The 13060-nt window shown below is 32.4% G+C and overlaps 1 pseudogene; it reads left to right on the top strand.

Moving 5' to 3' along the window:
* Positions 1-7502: 7502 nt before the first annotated feature.
* LOC115969468 lies at positions 7503-9581 on the top strand (annotated as a pseudogene).
* The last annotated feature ends 3479 nt before the right edge of the window (positions 9582-13060 follow it).

Below are 13060 nucleotides of genomic sequence, written 5' to 3'. Positions count from 1 at the left end.
TTCCCAATGTCGAGGAGTCCGGAGAATTGGGGGTAACTTCCATAACCGCTATGGAAGTTACCTAGGTTGGACGGGCCGGTGAACTCGTCCATCCTTAGTAAAGATGGACGAGACTTCCACGATAAGCTCATCCATCTTTAGTGAAAGATGGATGAGACCATCTTGGAAGGCTTGCCCTGCGTAAATGATGTGTAGATTCCATGAGGTATTGTTCGTCCATATATGGACGAGGTTCGCCAGAACGCTTGGAACTTTCTCTTCGCCTATCGTAGCTTCTTTCGTTGGACGAGACATATGGACGAGTTATGGACTTGGATGATTTGTGACACCATCAATAGTGACTTTGATAAAGGAAGGCACAATACCTTTTAGATCTCACAAGAGCACCTCTAAAGTCTCTCACAAAGCCTGAAAAATGTAGCTAGGGTTTCCCTTTTATATGTGAAGTTGGAATGAAACCCAAAATGTTTCAGTAGAATTTGGGTTGAAATAGAATTCTGCAAAAATTTCATGTCTACAATTTTCAATCGATTGGATCTGATTTTCGATCAGTTGGATCTAATTTTCAATCGGTCAGATTTCACAGAATTTGAACTCTCCTTTCCATAGCTTGAATGTTCTTGTATTTTGACTTGTAGTACCTTAAGCATTGTCTAATCAAACCTATAAATCTAGGAATCTATATCTAGACAAGATTGTGTTCATGGTTTCCCAACTGTTTTAAACTTTTAGAACTTAACAGTGTCATTGGAATGGCCTAAAGAGGAAGTAAATATAAGTAAACTCATCACTTATATTGGGAAAAAAAATACAAGACTTTAATAACATAAGAAAAATGTAATTTTCTCAAGAATTATCGACCTATCAACATTATACTGAGAAAGTGACATAATTGTCATGAAGCAACTCATCTTTTTACACAAAACGCTCCTCTCAAAGTATCACCTAAGTGGACCAAAATAGACCAAATTGATTAAAATGTTATACTTCAGTTTTTAGATATTATATAGATGACACAATAAAATGATGATTTTTTCAACAAAAAGACCCTAAGGTTAACAACTTGAAACATCTAATTTAAGAAACAAATTTAAAAAACAAGAGATTTAGCGCTTCATGAAAGGAAAAAATAAAATTCACATAGGATGGCACCAAATAATTCGGTTACTCTATCTTTCTCCTAGTATATATTAGTGTTGTGCTCATTTTAATTAGGTAATAATAAAATAAAAAATTGGAATCGAATGACAAAGGGAAAACTAAAAGGAGAGAGAGAGAGAGAGAGAGAGAGAGAGAGTCTTAATGTTCACTTTTGCATAGAGTCAAAAATGGAATCCGGATGTTAAATATCTTGATTCATTTTTGGAGAAAAATAAAATAAAATGCAAATATGGATTTGTCACATCTATAAGTTTTTTCCTTCAAACCCAAAAAGGTTAATTTATTTTGTCATTAATAGTAAATTTTCAATTATCTACCTATTTTTGTTATTTTAACGCTTTATTAAATTTCATTATTTTTATTATAACTTCTTCAAAATTGGGATAAAGTTGCCTATTAGCTATCTAATCACAACCTTTTATTGTTACTACCATTTCTTAAAAGTTATCATGACTTTTGAGTGGAGTTTGTGGTGTGTTTTGTATTAGAAGTTAGAACCATTTTATCTCTCCCTATGTATGTGTGTATGTGTTTGTTTCTAAAAAAATACTTAACACTGTTGTTTTGGATCAAACCAAAAGTAATTCATTTTTTTGAAATGGGTAGATATTTGAGGAGGGGGAGGTGAAGTTCAAAGTTCAAACTAGAAGAGACATGAGACATTACAAAAGATGTCATTACCAACATGAATATGCGGCTATAAGAATTTTTTTCATATGACAGTTATTAAGAAACTTAAATTATATAAAAAATAATAAAAAGATAATTTGAAATATATATTTTTTAGAATAGTGCTAGAGATACAAATTATTTTATAAAAAATTTTACAAAGTATTGATGTGGAAAGTGATTATTGGTAAATGAAAAAGTAATATTAACGGTGGGTTTAGATGAAAGTCAATAAGAGATTGGCCACATCAAGATTTTGTAAAAATGATATAAATTAGTTTATGGTTGTAGAATTACTCTAATTTTTATTAAGATGTATAGCAGCCAGGCCGGCCACTGCCGACAGAATTTTCACTTAAAACCCAAATCAAAAGCTAACTAATTTGAATTAAACCCAATTAGGGGTGTCAATTCGAGTTAACGTGTCGGATTCGTGTCGTGTCGAGGTAGGAGTATTCAACTAAATGGCTCAACAGTAACCCGACCCATTTAATAATCGTATCATGATCTTTCAACCCTAACCCAACCTGTTAAGAAGGCAGGTTGACCTGACCCAACTCATTTGACATGCTTAATAAATAAGTCGTGTTGGGTTGACATGAATGTAACACAACCCATTTCAACCTGCGAAAAACAATGCATACACTTCAAGTCTTCAACCCACATTCAAAATAATGTAGTTCAACAAAATATAAAATTCATCTAGAAATAAGTTCTTTACACTCTAAAAGAAGTGTATACACTTCAACCCAAATTCAAAATAACAAAGTTTAACAAAAATAAAATAACATAGTTCAACAAAAATATAATATTCTTGGAACTTGCTAAATGCTAAGTATCAATATTGAAAAAATTTGAGCAAGCAGTAAACTAATCTTGACTATGACCACAATTATCATCCATAGATTCTTTGTTGATGTTCAAATTCATAACATCTTCCACAAGCTCATCCAATTTCATTTGTGCAAGTTCTATGCCACCAAAAAAAAAAAAATATATTAGTAGTTCTAGGGTCTGTAAAGTTTCAATTTCCAATTATATCTCTAGTAAATTTTTGTAATTACTCACTTTTCTTTTCAAATTTAAAATATATGTTAGATATAAAAGGTATTTGACAAATCTAAAATAAAATAAATATTTATTTGTTATACGATTTAAACAGATTGTGTTAAGTGAGTCGTTTTGGATTGACACAAATAAATTGGCGTGTCAAACATGTCTATTGCGGGTTATGCGGGTTGACCCGCTTATGAAAGGTTTCTTATCGTGTTGCTTTCGAGTCGACCCATTTATGGCCCAAACCCAATATACCCCACTTGTCAATTCTAAGCAGTTAGCAGTTTTTTTTTTTTTTTTTTTTTTTTTTTTTTTTTTGCTAGGTAAATACGGGGGCTTGAACCCCCGAGTGAAAGGTTTCTTTACAAACCAGGTACCATCTCGCCTGGAACTGGCGGTGGTCTAAGCAGTTAGCAGTTGAACAAATTAAAGATTAATTTATTATTTTGGTCACAGTTAAGAAAGTATTAGTTGAGAAGTACCATTCGTATCTTTTCTGACTTAAGAACATAATTATTCTTTTTATATTCTTGATTGTGTGATAAATTATTTTTGTCGGATTTTGTTTATAAAAAATATATTCTCTAATAATTCGTTATGTGGTATAACCTTACGCTACTTATAAGATTATCGGACTAAAATGACAATTCATCAAAGCTATATGGTATAAATTATATTTTTCACACACACACACACATATATGAGTTGGATTCAAGTTATATTTGGTGTAACTTTAAGCAATGTTGCACCACTCAATATTTTTTAATTAGATGAGAACTTTGACAACTTTACCGTTGGATTACATTATCTTTTTATATTCTTCATGCTTGAAAATTCTCAAGAAGATCAAAGATCAATAGTCATATCATCAATCAATTTTTCAAATTCAAGTTTTTGTTGTTTAAAATAATGCATAAAAGATGAATTTATAGATTAAATGATAAATAATATCTGATTAACATGGAAATTAGCATGCATGTTTTGAACATATAAAACATGTAATCTAATGGTGAGATTTTCAAAATATGAATTTAATAACAAATTATTAGGTGGTATGACATTACTTAGAGTTACACAATTGACTAAAGTTACACCAAATTTGGATCATTGCATCTAGGGGTGGCAATTCGTGTTTGCGGGTCAGGTTCGTGTCATGTCGAGCCATGAGTAGTCGATTATATGGGTTGACCCGAACCCAACCTGTTTAGTAAATATGTCAGGAATTCTTAACCCGAACACGACCTATTTATTAAGCAAGTCGACCAGACCCGACATATTTAACTCATTTAATTAACAAGTCATGTAAAGGTCAATACAAATGACCCGTTTAATAATCTATTTGATTAATAGGTCATACCTAACCTATATAATTTTTATCAATTCCTATATATCTAAATTTAAAATACAATTACAACCATAAATATAGTAATAAACATATAAAAATTACCATAAATTAAGCAATAATATCAAAATAATTAATAACTTTAAAAGCTAAACGGGTCAAACGGGTTCTCATGTTGAACACGAACACAACCATTTTTTTTAAAATGGGTTAGACGTGTCAACCCGAATATGATCTGAACTTGTTTAGCCTCAACTTATGACCTGTTTATAAACGGGTTAGTCATGTTGAGTTCGCGGGTCGTGTTAGATTTTGCCACTCCTAATTGCATCTCATTAAATCTAACAATCAGCAATAAATTACCTCTCACATCATTAATATGTAATTAATACTATCTCCGTCCCACTTTGTTTATCCTCTATACCATTTTGAAATGTCTCAAAATATTGTTCTGTTTCTAAAAATAAAAGTCATTAATTTACTAATATTCCTATTATACCCCTATTTTATTTTCAAAACTATTTGAAAAGAAAACCAGCAAATTCAATTTTTTGATAAATTTATTTAAGGGTAGTTTTGAAAACTTATACATTTTTAAAAGGTAAATAAGATAATAAATGATATTCCTTTCAAAAGTTTGACTTTTTAAACAGGACAAACAAAGTAGGACGGTTGGAGTATTTGTCATGTCAACTCATTTTAATTAAATCCCCCCACATTCACCTTCTCTCTCTACTTAATAATCATCTTCCACTCCCTAGTATTTCTGGTAACGTTGCCAAGGAGTTTTGCCTGAATTTACTTGTTAAATGAACCTTTTGAAACCATCGGCTGCATTTGATATCAAAAACAGCTTGCCAATAAGCAATCTTTGCTGAGGTGTTTTGCTTGATGGATTTAAATCGCATCATGATAGTTCTCAACTCAATGATGCCCTCTAGATCTAGAGGACCATACTAATAAATTAACAAAAAAAATCACATCAAAAAATCAAACTTAAACCCACTAATCACTTTCAAATAATAAAGGTCGAATGTAGGGTCTAGCGGCTTTCCTTGTAAAGAAATCACAATGAAGCAAACTATTATGGTGGAAAAAATCCTTTTTCATTTTTCAATCCATGGCCATCTCGAGGTCTCATTAGTCTGCTCTTGCTTTGCACCATGGTGATGTCGCCGTCCCCAACAATAATTGTCAAAGCCACATCTGTTATTAGATGTCATTGAAGAGGAATAGAAGTTGGTGGGGGAGTGGAAGATGATTATTAAGGAGACAGATGGTGAATGTTGGGGGATTTAATTAAAATGAGTTAACATAGCAAATACTAATTACATAATAATGATGTGAGAGGTAGTCTTTTGCTGACCATTAAATTTAATGAGAATCAACGGTTTAAAATAGGTGTAACTTTAGTCAAGTTATATATATATATAGGGTTCAAGTTACGCTTGGTGTCACTCTAAATAATGTTACACCACTCAATATTTTTTAATTTGATGGGAATTTTGACAAATCTACCGTTAGATTACATTATCTTCGTATATTTTCCATGTTTGCAAATTTTCATGGTGATCAAAGATTAATAACCATGTCTTCAATTAATTGTTTAAATTCAATTTTTTGTAGTTTAAAATAATACATTAAAGATGAGTTTATGAATAAAATGGTATATAACATCCAATTGACATGAAAGTTAAAAACATATAGAACATGTAATTCAACGGTGAGATTTTCAACGGTAACATTACTTAGAGTTACACTAGGTGTAACTTAAACCCGACTCATATATATATATATATATATATATATATAACATACTTATTTTTCAAAAAACCACACATCAAATTATCTATTTTACACCACATTTCATTAAAATATTAATTTTTCATTTTTTTTTTTTAAATTGATTCTCTTTCTTCACACGCAATAATCACCATCCACTTTTTATGTTCATTCTCGGGTTGCATAAAAAAAAAACTAAGTGAAAAATCAATAGTTTAGTGTAAATTTACATGATTATTATAGGAAATTGATAAATTTACACAATTATATACTCACTTAAGTGAGTCATTTTTAGGCAAATTTACACAAATACACCCACTAATGTCAGTGCTTTAAGGCCTATTTGGTAAAAAAGTCCAAATAACAATTTTCAGTGTTTAAACACTGAAAACAATGGGCAAAAAAAAAAAAAAATGTTTTTTAGGAGATTTTATTTAAGAGTGTTTAAGCTATGTTTCTCATATTAGGATGTTTGAACACTGAATTTAGAGAACTCCTTTTAACAGTTTTCAGTTTTCAAATAACAGTACTCAATGACACTTTTCTAAATATGTTGAAAATTGTAGGTCCCACCTGATTAGACCACGTGAGGGAACTTTCTCTCTCTTCAAATAAAACAATAATACTTTTATTATATTTGTCAGCTTAAAACAAAAAACAAAAAACATACACATATCAAATACACAATTATTTTTTTCACAATTTAAAATATTTTATTTGAAACATGGTACCAAACACATTTTTTGCATACTTTAAACACGTATTTTCACAATATTTTTTAAACCATAGTTTTGGCATCATTTTGAACGGTAATACTTGCAATCTGCTACCAAACAGGCCTTAACGACTTAAAAGGTTACAAGGTAAGTTAACCAAAAGTCAACTTTTTAGCTTTATATATGTTATATATTATAGATAAGAATATCTATTTTATAGTCTAAGGTTTTATGTTTTGTATTTACTATATATATATATAGTCATATCAATTAAAAATTTTAATAATATGATAAACTATATTTTACATTTGAAAATATTAACAATCACAATGAAATAAAGAGCAAGAAAAAGAAAAAAAGAGGGCAGGTTCAAGGTATTGTTTGGCGTGGGATGTTTAAATATACTTGAGCAATGTTAATATTGGCTGTTGGCAATAAGCAATCAATAAGTTTGGACACAAAAATTTACACAATAATTGCTGTAATTTATTATAATTGATGCATTATAAAATTAGTGTTATTAGTGAACAAGTTGCGAACAAACTGTGTCACCTCATAAGCAATAAACCGATGCTAGCATATGAATGAGATCATGATCCTGAAAACAAGATCAAGATCACAATGACGTATTACCTCCTCTATAAATGATATTATAAATACCTTCATAGCATTATACTCCAAATGCATGCGCTCAACACTGCATTACATTAAATCCATCTCTCTCTAATTTCCTCCATCTCCAAGCAAGAAAGAACTTCTTGATTTTCTATTCCATAATGGAGGTTGACAATAAAGAAATCCTAGAAAATGAACCAAATTCGGTTAAGCTTAAATATGTGAAACTAGGTTACCACTTCTTAGTCTCCAACGCTATGTATCTTTTCCTCGTGCCAATCACTATAGCTTCCACTCATCATTCCGTTGAACATTTCATCCATTTGTTCAATTATCTTAAGTTCAATCTCCTGTCAGTTACACTATGCACTGCACTTACAGTTTTCCTTGCAACCCTTCACTTCATGCGTCGTGCTAAACAAGTTTACTTGTTGAATTTCGTATGTTACAAGCCCAAACCAGGTCTAATGTGCAGCCAAGAAGCTTTTATGGAAGCATCCAAGCGTAATAGGAGTTTCTCTGAAGAAAGTTTGGCGTTTCAAAAGAATATTTTGGAGAAGTCAGGGTATGGCCCGAAGACATATGTCTCCAAATCACTCTTAGATGTTCCAATGAACCAAACTTTTGAGGAAGCGAGGAAGGAAGCAGAGATGGTGATGTTTGGAGCTATTGACAAGTTGTTAGCAAAAACAAGGGTAAATGTTAAGGATATAGGGATTCTTATTGTGAATTGTAGTCTTTTCAATCCAACACCATCCTTATCAGCCGTGGTTGTGAATCGCTACAAGCTTAGAGGGAATATTTTGAGCTATAACCATGGTAGGATGGGCTGCAGTGCTGGACTTATTTCAATAGACCTAGCCAAGCGGTTGTTACAGGTTTGTGTGCATGTTATGAAAAGGTTTGAGATAATTTTTATCGACTATATATATATGGTGCAGTAAGATGTTAGAGTATTAACTTTGTTGCCCTTTTATAAGGAAGAGAAGATAAAGATAATAAATTAGTTAGTACAAAAAATAAGGATAATCGAACAGTAGTTACCAGTCGGCCAGCTCTAACAAAGTAATGTAAATTTTACAAATTAATTTTTATTAAAGTAACTTTACTTCTTTGCAAAAGAATATACGCTAAATATATTTATAGATGTTAATAAGTATGGAAAACAGAAAAAAAAAAAAATATATATATATATATATATATTCTTATCTGTTGTTTGTTTAACTTGAAAAGGAAAAACTTGAGTTCTATGATGCAAGCTTATATGTTTTTGTACTCTATTAATTGATCTAATCCAACTTTTTAAGTGAAAATTATTTAATGTGTTGTCTTTTAGTTAAAATAATACAAGCTTCCAAAACTAGCCTAATTAATATTAATGCTAGTATAGCATTATAACATCTCTAACATCCTTAAATAACGTAAATCAATTATTTTATTCTCATTGTGGAACAGGTGCAACCTAACTCCTATGCACTAGTACTAAGCATGGAAAGCATGACTCTCAACTGGTATCCGGGCAATAACCGATCAATGCTCCTCTCAAATTGCTTATTCCGTCTAGGAGCAGCTGCAATCCTCTTATCAAACCGATCATCCGATTGCCTTCATTCAAAATACCAACTCATTCATACTCTACGTACTCACAAAGGTGCAGATGATAAATGTTACAATTGTGTTATTCAAAAGGAAGACATGGACAAACAACTTGGCATTTCACTCTCCAAAGATTTATTGACAGTAGCTGGTGAAACCCTTAAAACCCACATCACAACATTAGGGCCATTAGTCCTTCCCTTATCGGAACAAATCCTATTTTTTGTGAATTTAGTTGGAAGAAAGATATTTAAAATGAAGATAAAACAATACGTTCCAGATTTTAAGTTGGCTTTCGAGCACTTTTGTATACATGCAAGAGGGAGGGCAGTGTTAGATGAACTAGAGAAGAACCTTGGGCTGAGTGAATGGCATATGGAGCCCTCAAGAATGACCCTTTATAGGTTTGGGAACACTTCTAGTAGTTCCTTATGGTATGAACTAGCTTATTCTGAGGCCAAAGGGAGGATCAAGAAAGGTGATAAGTGTGGCAGATTGCGTTTGGGTCAGGATTCAAGTCTAACAGTGCTGTGTGGCATGCATTGCAAACCATCAATCCGAAATATGAGAAGAATAATCCTTGGATTGATGAAATTGATAAATTTCCCGTTTATGTTCCCAAAGTGGCAGCGATCGTTTCTTAAGACTGCTTTAAAATAGAAAGAATGAAGAAATAAAAAAGACTTCTTCTAGGAAGAAGAGCAATCATAAATGTTTGTGTGTTTTTCTTTTGCTTTGGAATTTGCATGTCCATGATCTATAAAACATGAATAAATGTCTATGTATTAGCTAAGGCCTTAGAGCACCCTCATCAGGTGTGCCAAATGTCAAATATTTGGCATTTGGCACACCAAAACCCAAAACATGAGCCTCATGAGATGTTCTAAATGCCAAAAATTTTGGCACACAGCTACAGTACCGTCTCAAATATGAGACGATACGGACATCCATGCCATTTTTTTTATTATTTGTTTATTCCCTCAGCCTTTCTCTCTCATTATTCACTCAGACTTTCTCTCTCTCTCTACTCTCATCTGCGTTCCATTCTTTTCTCTCTACATCTTCGTTCTTCTCTCTTGCCGATCTCGCCGAAGTTGCCAAGCTCGCCGCTGATCTCGCCGGAGCCATAGTCGTCCTCCACAGCTCCCTCTTCACTCTCATTCTCTTCATCTCTCATCCTCAAGCCGCCTGAAGCCGATTTCGCCTAAAGCCACCTCAAGCCGCTGAAATCGATCTCGCCTGAAGCCGATCTCGCTGCCGATGTCTCCCGCCTGAAGCAGACCTCGCCACCTAGGTTGTGGGTTTGTTTGATTTGGGATTTCTTTTTTCCTGGTTGTGTTTTTTTTGTTTTTTAAAGGTGCCGTTGTGGATGTGGATTAGTGCCAGTGGTGGTTGTCGGTGTTGTTGCCAGTGGTGGCCGTTGGTGGTGATGATGATGATAGTGCCGGTGGGTTTGTCCTGATCTGATTGTCGCTCTGGTTGTGTTTTTTTTTTTTTTTTTGAGGCAACATCTGTGGCCGTTGGTGTTGTTGCCGGTGGTGGCCGTCGGTATTTGTGTCGGTGGTGGCCGTTGGTGATGATGATGATGATAGTGATATGGATAAGGAGGGGGAATATATTATTTTAATGTGTAGTAAATATTATTTTAATATATAGAATTGAAGTATAGAACATCTGAAAAATGGTATGTTGTAAAATGATGTGCTAAAATGATAAAATAGGTTTTTGATGTGTTAAAATAACATTTTTTATGAGAGAGCTGATGGGAATGCTCTTATGTAAAGTGAAATTATAATAATGTCCTTGCTCTTTTTCCGTTCATTCCTCAATATTGCTAGATGGGAGCTGTGTCTCCAATTTCTTACTTGAAAATTGTTCGAATTTTTTATGAGATTGAAAATGTAAAAGAAGCGAAGAGCAGGAGTTATATAGTTTTACCCTTTACAGTGGGTAGTGTTGGAAAAGGTAATACAAAATTTAGAAGTTTTTTTTTTTTTTTTTCGAACACTATTTTCATTTAATTGTTATTATTGTATGCATTTGATAGTTTTTTTCCATCTTAGGAGATGTGGGTAGTTTTTTTGGGTTGATTATAGAATTTGAGAATTTGGGGATGATGAAATTATCGGTGTTAAATGATTTGGTTGAATGGGTTGTTGGATTAGGATATGGTGCAGGGGTTGGATCAAATTAATAGAGCCGAAATATTTCGTATCGGCACCTAATCTTGTACAGAAACGCCTATGTTTTGTGCTGATTTAATAATCGATCCTTACTAGAAAACATATTGGATTTTCACCGGAAATTTCATACCGGACATAAACCAGAGAAAAAAAAGGTTTTCAGATCTAATAATATCTCTTTCCATTCTTTGTAACTTACTGAGTACTGACTAGCTCTTGCTCGCGTTGCCATCACCATCAACATGTTTTCGTTGTAGTTGTCGCCACGCCACACCACGTTCCACATTCCTCCTCCACCTCCTTCTTCTTTCTTCTTCAGCTCCCACGGATTATAAAAAATGTTTCTTTCTTTTGCTTCTTTTTCAATGTGTCTCTTGGCTTCTTTTCAATCTTGCTTTTTAGTTTGTTGTGTGGTGATGTAATCATTAATGCCACTGACAACCAACCAACGTGGGCTTCATTTCAAAATCAAACTTTTTTTAAAATAAATTTCTCTTATCATTTGTACTGACTGGCTGGCTGACTCATGCAAAAAATTTAGAGCCACACAGCTTTCACAACTTTTTGCAACATATATCTTGGTAAAATGCGATCGATGAAGTAAAAATAATGAGTTTATATATTATTGATGATTAAATATTCATAATTTTTTTATCAAAATTATGATAAAAAAATTATGAAATAATTTATGATTCTAAAATTACTAAATTATACATAAAAATATTGTAAAATTATGTTATATATATATATATATATATAGATATAGATACATATATGACACATCATGTCAAAACTGTCTTTGCTCATTCTTTTGTTTCTCAAATTCTTTGTCCTTAAAGTATGTGAATTTTTTTTCATAGCTTTTCTTTCTTTTGTATTTTATATTCTAATTTTATTTAATTTTTTTTTTTACTTGATCTTTTTCATTTAGTAATTGAATGTTTCATATTGAAGTTAGGGATTTTTGAGATTGGAATCCTAATGTGCAATTAAAGAAAAATGAAAAAAAAAAAAATTTGTTTAGATCTTCTTTAAAAAATTTATGGAAGTTACATCTGCAAAACACTTATATACATTTTAGAAAAAAAACAATTACTAAAAATTGTGCTCACTTAACGTTGATCACAAAAGAGTTACAATATTGGCTAAATAGATTTTTTTTTATGAACGAATAGTACTTAATTTATTATGTAGGTTTTTTTTTTAAATAATTTATTATGTAGGTTCAATTACTAGAATTTGTAGTTACCTCATATTTCTATATATATTGTGCAATTATGATATGATGACTATTGTAAATAAAATAAGATTAAATAATATTTTATACTCAAAATATTTCCCATGGATTGCACGGTTTATACTCAAACTCGTCCATATGGCTTGTCCTAAGGAAAAGTTTAATGGAAGGGTATGTTCATCCAAGGATAAGCTCGTCCGTCCGCGAAGTCGTAACGATGAGCACCTTGCGTCTTGAACATGTTCCTCGACGCGACCTCTATTTTCCTATCAGACTACAAACCGTTCCCCCAATAAACGGTTTGTAGAAAATGGATCCCAAATAATGTAACTTCCATGGCGGTTATGGAAGTTACTACCGAATCTTCCGAACTCCACAACAGTAGGGGGAATAACTGCCTCAGACAAACACTATATAAGGGCTCTTCTACAGGAGGGTAAGGTATTCAGAAACTTCCACACAAATTGGAATTTTAAAAAATACTGACTTTACCATCGGAGGATTCCTGACCGGTCTTCCCCGGTCTCCTCTGACTTTGTGTTTATCTTTTCAGGACATTCCAAGTAACATTGAGATCATCAACGCCCGAGACATTCAGCCTACTGATTTCCATATGTTCATCAGTTGGCGCCATCTGTGGGGAAGAGTTTTGTTAGATTTTATCTGAGTTCTACAATTCCTTTCTCTGACAAAAAAGGCTACA

The sequence above is a fragment of the Quercus lobata genome, chromosome 11, assembly GCF_001633185.2.
Source record: "Quercus lobata isolate SW786 chromosome 11, ValleyOak3.0 Primary Assembly, whole genome shotgun sequence".
NCBI classification, from domain to species: domain Eukaryota; kingdom Viridiplantae; phylum Streptophyta; class Magnoliopsida; order Fagales; family Fagaceae; genus Quercus; species Quercus lobata.
Note: the sequence above shows the minus strand (reverse complement) of the source record. Positions and strands in the feature narration are given on the sequence as shown.